This window comes from Heptranchias perlo, chromosome 22, assembly GCF_035084215.1.
Source record: "Heptranchias perlo isolate sHepPer1 chromosome 22, sHepPer1.hap1, whole genome shotgun sequence".
Taxonomy (NCBI): domain Eukaryota; kingdom Metazoa; phylum Chordata; class Chondrichthyes; order Hexanchiformes; family Hexanchidae; genus Heptranchias; species Heptranchias perlo.
In genome coordinates, this window is record NC_090346.1 from 13,941,166 (window position 1) to 13,957,771 (window position 16,606).

At 42.8% G+C, this 16,606-nt stretch overlaps 1 protein-coding gene across 3 annotated transcripts in view; it reads right to left on the reverse strand.

Moving 5' to 3' along the window:
- The window catches only part of mad1l1 (mitotic arrest deficient 1 like 1), a 730,635-nt gene that overhangs the window by 471,601 nt on the left and 242,428 nt on the right, over positions 1–16,606 (reverse strand). The window lies entirely within an intron of this gene.

Genomic DNA, 16,606 nt, shown 5'->3' on the forward strand with positions numbered 1-16,606 from the left:
GTGGAAGCAGATTCAATAATAACTTTCAAAAGGGAATTAGATAGATACTTGAAGGGGAAAAATTGCAGGGCTATGGGGGAAGAGCAGGAGAGTGGGTCCAATTTGGATTTCTCTTTCAAACAGCTGTCACAGGCACGATGGACCGAATGATTCTGATTGCCACAGATCTCTGAAATGCACCTTCATTATAATCTTTCCTGACTTTGTTGATGCAACTGGTTCCAAGAAAGGGTAGTTAGGAGGCCCCACAACTAAATCATTAGGACTGGCATCAATCTGTGGGGTCTGAAGTAAGACTTTTACTGCAACTTGCCTGTGTGCAGCAGTTTCCTCATGTTCCTTTGCCAAGGAATGTGCCCTAGCAATACCTCGCTCTGACTGTGTGAAGGGGCTGCCCTGTGAAGGTTTCATTTGAAACTTCTCCTTGCTCACTAACAAATCCATGTGAGTGAAGGAGTACTGCAAAAGATAGAAAGGCTTGCATTTATAATATAACGCCTTTCACAACCTCAGCCAATGAAGTATCTTAGAAGTATAGTCACTGATGTAATGTAGGAAACTTCAGAATGAGTACTAAGGTCATGCTAAAAGACAACACTTCATACCTGTGCTATCACTACAGACAATATACTTCAAAAAGTGATGTCAAAAATGGAGTATTTTTGATCTACAACTGGACTTATTCAGTGGGTTCGATGCCTGAATGACAGCTGCCCAGGCATGTGGACAGTGTTATTAAGTGTACTCAGTGCTAGGATCTGCCTGATCTTTTTCTTTTTTTTTCTCCTGTCCTAAATAACATTTATGCATTCAGTTCCTGTACTTGTGGGAAAAAAAAGGCAGGTGCCCTGTAAAATTCAGTTCCTGCAAATGCTGAAGTCTTAATTAAACCTCTCTCAAAACTAATAAGAGAATTTACCTAAAGCAAAGTAAGGTACAAAAAAACCTTTCTGCAGTTGAGGTAGACATCAGAGAAGCACCTTCTGGAAATGAATCAAGCATCAGCTTGAAACTGTTAAAAGCATAAACATCTCAATTCCATGGGTCAAAACAAGGCATCATACTAACTGGGATCTGGCTTCTCTCACACACTACATTAGTAACTGGTATATTCAGTAGAGGAAAAATGATTAAAGATGGCCAAGTAGTGACATAGATAGGAGAAGTCACATAGGTATTTTCACAATGCAAGCATTCTTGCAATTCTCAGTTGCGTGATTTAGGTTATTCATAGCATGAGACGATGAATTAGAGAAATTAATTAAACATTGAAAGAGCCATATAAAAATCAGCTAATGCTCAACTTTTAAAGTGAGCGTATTATTGCAATACCAATTCAGTCTTAGGTTGTTGATCACATTCTGAACTTACAATATTTTGTTATTGAACTCCTACAAGATCTCACATTCCAACATTTGGTGGTTACGGTTAAGACACATAGCAACTGAAATTCAAGAGGGAAAGTGCAATTACAAAAATGTTTGAAATTTTGCACACTGGAAAAACAGACAGTATAAATATGTAATTCTGGGAGCCACAGAGATCAGTTAAACACTATGGGGAGTTGGGGGTGGAATTTCTCTGCAACCTCAGCACATCTGCACACTTCAGGCATTTCATCAGAATCTTTAAGAGCCTGATTTTCAAATGCAATTAAACACGGCAGTCAACTTGAACAAATCATTTCACAAATAATTAATCCACCACAAGATACCAGAGTGTTCAGCCAGTCAGAAGACAGGAGGGCCTAAGGCCAGAAGTATGCTAGGTCTACCCCCCCCACCCCCCACCCCGAGAGATCCCAAGAGTTTTTCCAACGAAAGATAAATAAATCTGCTCTGTATAAACTAATTACTGAAAACATTTACCTACCAATTTCATGTTTATTTATACCATGGTTTGAAGTCAAAATAATGGAAGATAGCAATTTTAACAGAGCAAATCTTTTCAAACTGCTCCTGTCATAATAATCTATTCATTCTCAAATCCCACAACAGTATGTCGCTCTGTGCAATTCATCAACAGTAGGTCGAAAAACATGGCCACCTGTGTCCTGTTTCCTGCTTTTATTCTGGCTATGGAGACCCAACTTGGATATGTTCCCGCTCATGTGATTTGAAAAGAGAGGTTTTTCTTAAACGCAGGATCTTCACGCACATTTATATTTAATCCAAATGTCTCATCCTCTTCTCATCCTCCCCCCAATTTTAAGGTCCTTTCCAAAGAACCCAAAAGGAATGGCATTCAGGTGGGTTACTCATAGCTACATATTTAAGCCCACCAGTGTATATGTGATAAGAGCAAAACATTTAGCAAAACTAAGAGCAACTTTTTTATTCCAAATTTAAATTATCCATTGTAATTATAGTCTTCTCTTAATTCAAAGTTTCTCTATTTCAAATGATCTGCTAATTCATTTTTTAGTACTAAATTCCCACTTTGCTGTATTATTTATGTTGCTTCATTCAAATTATTGGATAATTCAAATATTTTCAGCACAAAAAATGACTTTGAATCATCAAGAATAAACTATTCAGCCAAAGAACATACAAATTTTGGGATTCATGGCATATCCACAATAGACCATTAATGAGCAAGGATACACTTCAATTGACATTCATTGTCATCTGAGGACAGGTCAAGCTTCACTTTTTTTTTAAAATCACAAATAATGTATTGTGGATGGAAAGTTGTCATCAAAAGCTGCACTCCTGCAGGGTCATTAAAGAAGAATGGACATGCAATTGCAACTTCAAAATCCCTTGCCAAAAACGACCAACGATGCAGCACATCAGTCAGTCCCTCACCGAACAAAACTCATACTCGGCTACTGGTGTATTTCCAGTGTCGGGAACTGACAGATTGTAAGAATGATACCGATCTCAGTCCAAAGAAAAACATCACTTTCACACAATCTGTCTGCAATAACACCTGACCTGAAAAAAATTCTAAAGTTTTAAACTTTTCAAGTAATATATAGTTTGAAGCTCAAATGCTTCTTAGTCCTATTCAATATCCACTTTGCATATTAGTCAATGTTCCCACAAAAGTAATTTAGTATTTTACTACTTATTACAGAAGCCTGGGGCATTAACACCAGGGGTTCTAATATAATCTCTAAGTACTGATATTTCCTGTGGAGTACAAGGCTGTGCTGCTTCCTCCATTACAAATAGCTTTCGCTATGACAGCAATTACTAGAATCTAATAAGCTTCGCTTCTAACCGTCCCGAAGGAAGACGGGTGTGTACATAAAAACTTCACTCATACTGTAAACAGTGCAGAAACCTGAGTCTGCACTGTAATTTACAAAACAAATGGGAACTGCTAGCACAATTAGGGCGAGCATGCAAACTCTGCCAAATGCTGATTTAGCCTGGATACTTTACATAGAATGATATAGAATGTACAGCATAGAAACAGGCCATTTGGCCCAATAGGTCTATGCTCCACACAAGCCCCCTCCCTCCCTACTTCATCTAACCCTATCAGCATATCCTTCTATTTCTTTCTCCCTCATGTGTTTATCCAGCTTCCCCTTAAATGCATCCATGCTATTCGCCTCAACTGTTCCTTGTGGTAGCAAGTTCCACATTCTTACCACTCTGGGTAAAGAAGTTTCTCCTGAATTCCCGATTGGATTTATTAGTGATTATCTTATATTTATGGTCCCTAGTTCTAGTCTCCCAAGCAAATGGAAACATCTTCTCCAAGTCTACCCAAACAAACCATTTCACAATCTTAAAGACCTCTATCAGGTCACCCCCGAGTCTTCTCTTTTCTAGAGAAAACAGCCATAGCCTGCTCTACCTTTCCTGATAGGTATAGCCTCACAGTTCTGGTATCATCTTAGTAAATCTTTTTTGCACCTTCTCCAGTGCCTCTATATCTTTTTTATAATATGGAGACCAGAACTGTGCACAGTGCTCCAAGTGTGGTCTAACCAAACTTCTGTACAAGTTTAACATAACTTATCTGCTTTATAATTCTATCCTTCGAGAAATTAACCCCATAATGACCCCTTATTCTTCCTATCAAAATGTAATACCTCACACTTATCTGTATTGAAATTCATTTGCCAATACATAAGTAAAGCAACAGTAATGAAGAAAATAATAGCACTAAAGAGTGACAAATCCCCAGGACCAGATGGTTTCCATCCCAGGGTTTTAAAGGAAGTAGGTGAGCACATTGCAGATGCCCTAACTATAATCTTTCAAAGTTCTCTAGATTCAGGAACTGTCCCTCTAGATTGGAAAATTGCACATGTCACTCCGCTTTTTAAGAAAGGAGAGAGAGGGAAACCGGGGAATTATAGACCAGTTAGGCGAACACCTGTTGTGGGGAAAATGCTGGAGTCTATAATTAAGGATAGGGTGACTGAACACCTCGAGAATTTTCAGTTAATCAGAGAGAGCCAGCATGGATTTGTGAAAGGTAGGTCGTGCCTGACAAACCTGACTAAATTTTTTGAAGAGGTGACTAAAGTAGTGGACAGGGGAATGTCAATGGATGTTATTTATATGGACTTCCAGAAGGCATTTGATAAGGTCCCACCTAAGAGACTGTTTGCTAAGATAGAAGCCCATGGAATCGAGGGAAAAGTACGGACTTGGTTAGGAAGTTGGCTGAGCGAAAGGCAACAGAAAGTAGGGATAATGGGAAGGTACTCACATTGGCAGGATGTGACTCGCGGAGTCCCGCAGGGATCTGTCTTGGGGCCTCAATTATTCACAATATTTATTAACGACTTAGATGAAGGCATAGAAAGTCTCATATCTAAGTTTGCCGATGACACAAAGATTGGTGGCATTGAAAGCAGTGTAGATGAAAACATAAAATTACAAAGCGATATTGATAGATTAGGTAAATGGGCAAAACTGTGGCAAATGGAATTCAATGTAGACAAATGTGAGGTCATCCACTTTGGATCAAAAAAGGATAGAACAGGGTACTTTCTAAATGGTAAAAAGTTAAAAACAGTGGATGTCCAAAGGGGACTTAGGGGTTCAGGTACATAGATAATTGAAGTGTCATGAACAGGTGCAGAAAATAATCAAGAAGGCAAATGGAATGTTGGCCTTTATATCTCGAGGACTAGAGTACAAGGGGGCAGAAGTTATGTTGCAGCTATACAGCATATGCAACAAACCCTGGTTAGACCGCACCTGGAGTACTGTGAGCAGTTCTGGGCACCGCACCTTCGGAAGGACATATTGGCCTTGGAGGGAGTGCAGCGTAGGTTTACTAGAATGATACCCGGACTTCAAGGGTTAAGTTACGAGGAGAGATTACACAAATTGGGGTTGTATTCTCTAGAGTTTCGAAGGTTAAGGGGTGATCTGATCCAAGTTTATAAGATATTAAGGGGAACAGATAGGGTGGATAGAGAGAAACTATTTCCACTGGTTGAGGATTTTAGGAGTAGAGGGCACAGTCTAAAAATTAGAGCCAGACCTTTCAGGAGCGAGATTAGAAAACATTTCTACACACAAAGGGTTGTAGAAGTTTGGAACTCTCTTCCGCAAACAGCAACTGATACTAGCTCAATTGCTAAATTTAAATCTGAGATAGATAGCTTTTTGGCAACCAAAGGTATTAAGGGATATGGGCCCAAGGCAGGTATATGGAGTTAGATCACAGGTCAGCCATGATCTTATCAAATGGCGGAGCAGGCACCAGGGGCTGAATGGCCTACTCCTGTTCCTATGTTCCTAATTACACGCCCCATTCTGCAAGTTTATTGATGTCTTCCTGTATTTTGTCGCAGTCCTCCTCATTTTGGTGTCATCCGCAAATTTTGAAATTGTACTTCCGATTCCCGAGTCCAAATCATTTATGTAAATAGTAAGCAACAGTGGTCCCAGCACTGATCCTTGTGGAACACCACTTCCCACCTTTTACCAGTCTGAGTAACTACCCTTCACCCCTACTCTCTGGTTTCTGTTTTGTTGCCTGTTTGCTATCCATTCTGCTACTTCTCCCCTGACTCCACATGCTCTGACCTTAGTCATGAGTCTACTATGCGATGCCTTATCGAAGGCCTTTTGAAAATCTAAATACATTACATCTACTGCATTATCCTTGTGTTCCCTTTCTGTTACTCCTTCAAAGAATTCAATAAGGTTGGTCTTTCGAAATCCGTGCTGATCATTCTTTATTACGTTTTCGGTTTCTCGATGTTTTTCTATTACATCTTTGAGTAACGATTCCATTATCATTAAGCTAATTGGTCTATAGCTCCCTGGACTGGTTGCATCTCCCTTTTTAAATATAGGAATCAGCTGTCCGCCAGTCCTCTGGCACTATTCCTTTTTCTAATGAATTTTTATATATATGTAATAGTGCCTCTGCTATCTCTTCCCTAACTTCTTTTAATATGTGCAGATGCAATCCATCTGGACCAAGAGTCTTATCCTCTCTAGGTTTGATTAGTTTATCAATTATCTCCCCCCAGTACTGAATACCGAAGCTTTTCATGCAGGTTTTAAGGGGCAAATAGAGTAAAACCTGCTTCCATCAGCCACTTGGCTGTGAAAGACACTAACCCTTTGATGATTTCAATTTCAATTTTTAAAAATTAATTCGAGATGTGGGCGTTGCTGGCAAGGCTGGCATTTATTGCTCACCCTCAATACAACTGAGGGGCTAGGCTGCTTCAGAGGGCAGTTAAGAGTCAACCATGTTGGTGTGGGACTGGAGTGATGTACAGGCCAGACCGGGTAAGGACGGCAGGTTTCCCTGAGTGAACCCATTGGGTTTTCACGACAATCCGACAGGTTTATGGTCACTTTTACTGATACCAGCTTTTTACTTCCAGATTTTTAAAAACGGAATTAAAATTCTCAAACTCATGTTCTCTGGATTACTAGACCAGCAACCTAACCACTTCACTACTTATTTGCAATGTACCTTTCTTAACTTCCAGACAGCAGATACATTTTTCCAATGCAAAATACAGAGTGGAAAGTCACCAAGTATTAGAAGGAAAAACAGACTAGTTGGGCTGCATAAAAAGTCACTGCAAACACACAAAATATACATTATGTAAAGCTGCCAATTATTAAACTGAGGAAGATCATAACAATAAGCAAATTAAAGTACTTAGAAAGAGAGAACCGGCAATAGGAAGGCTGAGCTAGGATGACCATTCCTAGTTTCTTTTCAGATACGTAAAGTAGAAATATGTTCCGTTCATTAGCTATGACATCCCCTACCTGGATGAGCCCAAAAAAACCCACTAAAAATAGACATTAAACATTTCAACGAAATTGAAAAATAGAAACAGATTACCCTTTTTGGTCATAAAGAGCTCTACACCTGTAAACTAAAAACAAATTGAAAATACTACATTTTTTTTAAAAAGGGGGGTTTAACAATAACATGTAAACATCCCATTAAATGATAAATTCATGCTCATGTAGTACAGTGCAGTGCTAAAGTTGGGTATTAGGATCACTGCCAAGGTTGTGTGTTAAGGCAGCTCCAACCTGCAATTGACTTGTGCGATTACTTGGGCAAGCTCAATGCTGTCGCTTGAGGGCAAAGTAGAACCAGACTTCTGTTATTTAACACAGCTATCCTCATTTTGCTAAGCATAAACCATAATGTATAATATCTTAAAAGGGTATGTCAAATGAGTCAACCAGACGTAATTTAAGAAGTCCTTCTGTCACATCAGGATACAAACCGCAGAATGTCTTGGGTTGCAAGTTCTGACATCACCACGAGATGTGCATCATAAAGCTTCATTCACTGATGTATATGCCCTTGCAGTAGCAGAAGTTAATACTGTCTCAAACAAGCCTGAACCTAGTCACAACCACTTGTCTGAAATCTGAATCAAGACAATAATTAATAAATATCGAAATCAGATGAGAATTTATTCAATAAGACTACAGATTTTGAGACAAAAACATAGCAAGTTCTGGGAAAAATATTTATAGCTCAATATTATGTTCCTAAACAGATTGTTTGACCTCAAGAGTATCTATTATTAGACTTTCCGGTCTGTCCAGTGTTGGGCTTATTTTCCAACTGGAGTCAAGGCAGAACTGTACAAATGTTAATTGAAGTAAGCAGTTTTTCAATCAGTTTCCAATGGTATGGCAGATAGTGATCACTGCTTCATCACATTCCAATTTACAGAGATCGAACTAATCTCGTCAGAGCTGCATCACCTATGCATTTTGGAATACATTAATCATTGTTCATTATCAAAGCTGCCAATTCATAAAACAACTACATTTTCTTCTGCAGTACAAATACATTTCTAAAGATTTATCAAGATTGAACTTATCCAAATTGTTGAAAAGTAACTTGTAATTAGATACGAATAAGTTACAGAATACATTTCCAAACTCTTTAATAATTTATGGACTTGATAGTATGTCTTCAAAGCATCTTTTGGGGAAAAAAAACTTTCCCTTTGTTTTCCTTCCCTCATGTGATCACCTAACATCTTATACCTGAAGAAATGACCTAGGCAGTAGGGTCAACACTTTTTCCCAAGTCGAGACTCAAGCAGGTGGTAAGATAAGGGTGGGATTGTGATTTGACTTCTGAGGTTTGTTTTACTGCTAATAAATATTTTTGGAAAATGCAGAAAGCCTCCACATCATAAGACACAGAAGCAGATGTTGCGGGGGTGGGGGGAGGGTTCTGATTTTAATCTTCCAGATCACATTTTGGCATCAGGTGTGTGTTTCAGTAATTTATGGCCAGCCCATAAAAATTCAATTTCACAACTTGCCATGGTTTTGAGAAGGATTTAAAAAGAGTAGCAGCAAGGCACAATAGTTTAGGGAGGGTGTTCCAGAGAGTAGGACTTAGAAGGCTGAAAGTGCTATCATCTTACCTACCTTTATAAAATCCCTATAGCTGCCGGTCATGAACTACTTGCTAAGCTCCACAATATGTCAACCTTCTCTCACCAAGCTATTTTCCGGTATGGCCCAGAGTTTGTGCCTTGGTTCACATAAGCAGTACATCACTGATGGGAAACCATCTATTCATGAACTACTTTTAACTGTTATGAATTAGCTGCTGCACAATGTGATCCAACTTCTCAACAGAACAATCTATAGAGGCTAAATTAAACATTGAAACAGTGCACTACATTAAATTGGAGTCGTCAGAGAAATTAAAAACGCTAAAGGGATCTTGTTGCTAGGAAGTATGAACCTTATCAAAAGAACGTATCTAGTGCATAGCAACAGTAGACAAAGAGCATGCCGGGAGCAGCACCAAGCGTACCTAAAAATGAGGTGCCAGCCTGGTGGAGCTACAACACAGGACTACATGCATGCTAAACAGCAGAAGCAACATGCTATAGACAGAGCTAAGCGATTCCACAACAACGGATCAGATCAAAGCTCTGCAGTCCTGCCACATCCAGTTGTGAATGGTGGTAGACAATTAAACAACTAACGGGAGGAGGTGGCTCTGCAAACATCCCCATCCTCAATGACGGCTGAGTCCAGCACGTGAGTGCAAAAGACAAGGCTGAAGCGTTTGCAACAACCTTCAGCCAGAAGTGCCGAGTGGATGATCCATCTCGGCCTCCTCCCGATATCCCCACCACCACAGAAGCCAGTCTTCAGCCAATTCGATTCACTCCACGTGATATCAAGAAATGGCTGAGTGCACTGGATACAGCAAAGGCTATGGGCCCACCTGTCGTGCTGAAGATTTCTGCTCCAGAACTAGCTGCGCCTCTAGCCAAGCTGTTCCAGTGCAGCTACAACACTGGCATCCACCCGACAATGTGGAAAATTGCCCAGGTATGTCCTGTCCACAAAAAGCTGGACAAATCCAATCCGGCCATCAGCCTACTCTCAATCATCAGTAAAGTGATGGAAGGTGTCGTCGACAGTCCTATCAAACGGCACTTTCTCAACAATAACCTCCTCACCGATGCTCTGTTTGGATTCCGCCAGGACCACTCAGCTCCAGACCTCATTACAGCCTTAGTCCAAACATGGACAAAAGAGCTGAATTCCAGAGGTGAGGTGAGAGGGACTGCCCTTGACATCAAGGCAGCATTTGACCGAGTGTGGCACCAAGGAGCCCTAGTAAAATTGGGGGGAAACTCTCCAGTGGCTGGAGTCATACCTAGCACGAAGGAAGATGGTAGTGGTTGTTGGAGGACAATCATCTCAACCCCAGGACATTGCTGTAGGAGTTCCTCAGGGCAGTGTCCTAGGCCCAACCATCTTCAGCTGCTTCATCAATGACCTTCCCTCCATCATTCGGTCAGAAATGGGGATGTTCGCTGATGATTGCACAGTGTTCAGTTCCATTCGCAACCCCTCAGATAATGAAGCAGTCCATGCCGGCATGCAGCAAGACCTGGACAACATCCAGGCTTGGACTGATAAGTGGCAAGTAACATTTGCGCCTGACAAGTGCCAGGCAATGACCATCTCCAACAAGAGAGAGAGTCTAACCACCTCCCCTTGAAATTCAACAGCATTACCATCGCCAAATCCCTCACCATCAACATCCTGGGGGTCACCATTGACCAGAAACTTAACTGGACCAGCCATATAAATACTGTGGCTACAAGAGCAGTCAGAGGCGAGGTATTTTGAGGTGAGTGACTCATCTCCTAACTCCCCAAAGCCTTTCCACCATCTACAAGGCACAAGTCAGGAGTATGATAGAATACTCTCCACTTGCCTGGATGAGTGCAGCTCCAACAACACTCAAGAAGCTCGACACCATCCAGGACAAAACAGCCCGCTTGATTGGTACCCCATCCACCACCCTAAACATTCACTCCCTTCACCACTGGCGCACCGCGGCTGCAGTGAGTACCATCCACAGGATGCACTGCAGCAACTCGCCAAGGCTTCTTCGACAGCACCTCCCAAACCCCCGACCTTTACCACCTAGGACAAGGGCAGCAGGCACATGGGAACAACTCAACCTGCACGTTCCCCTCCAAATCACACACCATCCCGACTTGGAAATATATCGTCATTCCTTCATCGTCGCTGGGTCAAAATCCTGAAACTCCCTTCCTAACAGCACTGTGGGAGAACCGTCACCACACATACTGCAGCGGCTCACCACCACCTTCTCAAGGACAATTAGGGATGGGCAATAAATGCTGGCCTTGCCAACGATGCCCACATCCCAGGAACGAATAAAAAAAAGTCTCCTTTAAAATTTACTGAGGTGGAAAACCACAACTGAAACAAAACACAAAAACATCCCAGAAAGTCATTTATCTTCATTGACTGTGAAAAAATACTACTTTAAAATATTGTGCACTATGCTACAATCCAGCCTCAATAGCAACTACACCCCATGTGCCCTCTTTCCACAATGGACATTTCTAACATTTGCACAGCACAGTGAGCCAACACAAATTGCCTTTACAGCAACCAACTCACACAATGCCATAAAGCCTTTCAAGGCTCACCTACAATTATTAGAAAGAACTTGCATCCATATAGAACCTGATCAAGTCCTCGGATGTCCTGATGCAATTTACAACCAATGGATTCCTTTTGAAGTACGGTCACTGTTGTTATGTAGACAAACACATCACACAGCACGATCTCACAGTCTGCAAATGAATCTATGGTGACCATAACACCAGGATCATGCCATGCTACTTTTCAAATAGTACCATGGGGATTTTTTTATGTTCAGTCTAGCAGACAGAAACAGCCTCAACTTCATGCACCTCAAAGACCTCTAATAATGCAACAAAATTTCAGTTCTCCGCTGAAGTGTTAACCTGGATATGTGCTCAAATCGTGGCGCTTAGCTCAGAAACAAGTGCTAAAACTGAGCCAAGCTGAAACTCAGTCAAATAAAGTCAACTGCCAAGTCCTCACATTCATTAATTTTTGTTTTAAACTCAAAGCATTTTTTAAAAAGTCTTAGTTCCAGTTCTTTAGCCACTATATAACTAGACTACTACAGGGGTTTCATATTACATTTATATAACTTGTGAGCTTGATCAAACATAAATATGTGCAGCAGTCAATTCCAGCCATTGCCTTAACACCCCAAAACTACCTGTGTGTGCAGTAACCTCTTTGCTGCCTGTAGTTGTCTTTGACAACATGCCACAGGAAAAATACATACAACATTACCTTTAATGGTTTAAGCTATATGGGAGATTAAACACTCTGATACATTGCTCCATACATTTAAACAAAGCATGTATATTATACAAATGTAGCAGGCTTTGTCCTTTGTTTTCTAAATACATATTGTCTTGAAATCACACTGTGGGATGCTAAGAAAGAAACACTTAATGATGGAGGCATTATCATGTTTGTAATAAAACATTTTTTTTAATAGGTATTAAAATACTTCTTAAAATAGCAGAGGAAGCAATTCATACAAACACATTAAGCATTCCTAGAAATTGTAAACATATTGAAAGTATATACATTGCAGCTATCCGTGTGACACAGTAAATAAACTCCGCTAAAAATAACCTAACGATGACCATCATCCATGAATTACCTACTCAGGGCATATTTGTACAGATGGTTATCACACTGTCTCTGACGTGTCCTCCCTCTCTCATCAGCAGTATGGTGTGACATATATACATCTCCACAAATCACAAACTTATGATTATGTTAATGGTAGGTTACTCTCATGAGTGGAGATATTTATCACATCGCTCTGCCGGCTATAATGTTCTCACAATCAGACACTATGGGCCCGATTTTAGCACCCGCTACCGGGTGCGTTCTCGGCGGGGGGCCCCGAAAATCCCGAAATCCCGGAGCGGGACCGGATCGCGCCTCGATCCCGCCCACGTCCGGGTTCCGCGCTGACGTGCGGGGGTGCGTGCGCAGCCCCCGCTGGTGGGAATCCCGCAGGCAATTAAAGCCAGCGGGATGCCACTTGAGTGTATTTACTTTGCTTGTTCAGGTCATTAACTGACCTGATTAAGGGACTGTGTGTGATTTTGGATAAACATGGGACTGTTTCACACACTGGGGGAAACAGTCCCAGTTGAAATGGACGTGTTGCAGCCGTCAGCCTGTGGCAGCTGCAAAGGTCCATTTGACAGGGGGGGGGGGGGGGGGGGGGAGACCCTCAGCCATTGCAGGAGGCCGCTCTGTCACTTGGGACAAAGTTTGGCCTCCACCACCCTCCTCCTGATGGTCGAAGTCACCAACCTGCACACTCACCCCGGGGTCCGGAGACATGTGCCTACCTCGCGGACCCCCTCAGATGTACATCTTGCGGATGGGGGCCGCCGTAGCTGCAGTCATGACCTCCTCGGAGGGCGAACGGCATCACCAGCCTCGCCATCCACGCCGTCCACCTCTGACACGTGGAGCTCCACAACAGAGTGCTGTGACACATCCACCTGTACAGCAGGAGGGAGGGCTACCGCAGAGAGAGATGCGTCGCAGAGGGCACTACCCTCGCCACACGTTCCACAGACCGAGGCTCAGCCTCCTGGACCTCTCTGAGCAGCAGTGCACACGGAGGCTCAGAGTCACTCGACATGTAGCCATGGACATCTGCAGCCTCTTTCATGCCGAGCTGCTCCTGGCTGGCCCGTGCGCCATCTTCCTACCTGTCGCTGTCAAAGTCACCACTGCCCTCCCGAACTTCTGCTCCACAGCCTTCCAGGCTGCAACCGGGGACATCCCCGATGTCTCTCAGTCGTCTGCGCAGAAGAGCCCTGCAAATACACCTACACCCACTCTGCAGTGACACACTGGGTGGCATCAGTGGTGGGTCCTCATAGGGATACCCGGGAGCGGGCATTATTGCACAAACCGGACAGGATTCGCGAAGACATGGCAGTAGTGGTGCCAATTTAATGTGTGATGTGAGTTGTTCTTTAATTCAATAGAAGCAAGAACCATGACAATCCCTCAAACACCCTTGTGCATCCCCTTCATGCTCGCGACACGTTTGCCTTACGCTGCCTACTGCACATATGTGATGCATGCCCTGTGGCTGCAGCACAGGTGGTGGCAGGTTGAGTGAGGCTGGCCGTGAGAGAGATGCACGAGAGGGTGAGTATGGGATAGAGCCATGAGATTGTATGAGGATTGGGTTGCGTGGTAGTGGCGGGGTGAGTACTGGCGAGGTGAGTAGGTGCAGGTAAGATGAGGATGAGGTTTGAGTGGGTATGAGGGGTCATGTGACAGAGTAGTGTTGGCAGTGCCGAAGGAGATGTGGGAAAGACTACGTGTTCTCACTGTGGCTGAACTACTGAGGTCATTGGAGCGCCTCCTGCACTGTATGCAGGTGGGCGATATGTTGGTGGCGCAGGTGACCCCCTCTGCCACCTCGAGCCAGGCCTTCTTGGTGGCAGAGGTGGGCCGCTTCCTCCCGCCCGCCGGGGGGAAGATCTCTGTCCTCCCCCTCCTCCTCACCCCATCTAATGATACCTGGGGTGAGGCATCATTAAACTGGGAGCAGCCTTCCACCTGGGCTGCTCCATGCTGTAATTTTTGCTGTTTGTGGCAGCATCTGTCAGTGGAGGACTGCCCCTTTAAATAGAGCGCCTCCAGCTGATAGATCTTACAGCGCATGCGCAGACCGCCCGACGCGCAGATCAGCATCGGGGAACCCGGAGGAGCAGGTAAGTGGATCCAATTAGTGTGTTGCCTGCTACGATCGCGCGGGCAACCCACTAATTTCACCGGGCGCGTTTTCAACGCGCCCGCTGGCCCACCCGCCGTGAACCCGCACCCCTGGTAAAATCGGGCCCTATATGCACAAATAAAAATCTTTTTGAGATCATAGTGTTAACATCACATATGTCAATTTCACCCTGTCTTGCCCAGGCAATTTCCTCCAGCTTGCAGAACATTTAGGATATCCAACAATGAACTCTGGTCAAATATCTGAAATGATTTCCACTCCTAATTTAATGCAGCATTATATATCTAAAAAAATACCTGATGAAAGTAAAAACACAATCACAAGACCCCAGAGTTAAGAAGAATAATCAACACCCTCCCCCCCATCAGCCAATAGATACAATTTAAACCGAGATACAAAAATTCAGGTATCAAATGCATAGTGTCAGTGTTCTCCCCTCAGATTTGGCTATTGGAATAGTAATAAAACTGATGAAGCTTTGGAGATCGTAAATCAAAACTTCCTGAAGAAATCAATCTTCAAACAATGAAGATCAGATGGTACGAACGTGTGAAAACGAAGGACGGAAAAATACCAGCTGGTCCATCGAGCCTGTCCTATACTGAGGTGGATGACACCATCATCCCTACCCACTCATTCCCCCTCCCCACCCCACCCCCACCACCCGTCATACAATCTCCTGAGAGGCAAAAAAAAATAAACCTTCAGCAAACTTAGAAAGAAACCTAGGAAATTCCTCTCTGATGCCTGAAGGCAATCAAACAAGCTGCAGGAGATCACAGTGACTGGGAGACAAACCCACCAATACCCACCTACCTTCTATATGCAGTTAAGTTGGCCATTCTCAGGAGCTCGTTCAGCTCCTGTTTGAATACTTGCTGTGAATCCACACTCATTGCTCATTCTGGCAACTTGTTCCAGATGTGGAGATGCCGGTGATGGACTGGAGTTGACAATTGTAAACAATTTTACAACACCAAGTTATAGTCCAACAATTTTTATTTGAAATCTACAAGCTTTCGGAGGCTTCCTCCTTCTTCCTCAGGTATGGCTTCCTCCTTCTTCCTCACATTTACCTGAGGAAGGAGGAAGCCTCCGAAAGCTTGTAGATTTCAAATAAAAATTGTTGGACTATAACTTGGTGTTGTAAAATTGTTTACAACTTGTTCCAGAGGTTAACAACTCTCTGCAAAAAGGAGTTCCTCCTAACATCTAACCTACTTCTACGTTTACATAACTTGCTCCTATGTCCCCTGTTCCTCCCTCTTTATTTTAAAGACCTTGAAATGTATACTTTTCTAGAGTAAAAAGCCTCAGCTCTTTAAGCCTATCGTGGTAAGTGAGGGCCTTTAAACTAGGTATCAGTCTAGTGGTCCTCCTCTGAACCTTTATTCAGAAGCCACCATGTGAGAGGACCAAAACCGGATACCACATTCTGCAATCGGCACTTTTAGTGGACCAACAGTCTGGCCAACATTTCTGCCATGTAATAAAGGGTAGATTTCATTAAGTCCACTGATCCATGTAGTTTAATCTGTACTGAGCTCAGGGCTAAGCGATGGGTTTTCTCTGCTACTTGCCAATAGGGTCTGAATATTCCATTGCTTGGTGGAATCTTGCCCAAACTGTTGGCTATAAGAGTCCCAAGGGAAATTAGATTACACAGTAGGGACCCAATTTTCAAACTGACCCATAGAATGGCATTCTTGGTCAGAGAATCCAAGGACTGGTTGATGTAGATAATGGAAAATCACAGTGATGTAGCAAGAGAGGCTCATCCTGGGCTGGCTTTAAGGCACTTTATTAGGGCAGAATGAAAAAAGGTTTAGCTCTACATCTTACTCATGATATACATGAAGTGTCGATGTCTAATGTGGACGTCAAATGCCAAATGTACGAAAAAAAAGCAGGATTCCATAGCCCAGTTAGGAAACCCCATTACCTGGATGCACACAAAAATAAGTCTAGACAAAAAGGTCTGAAGAACTAGATAAATATT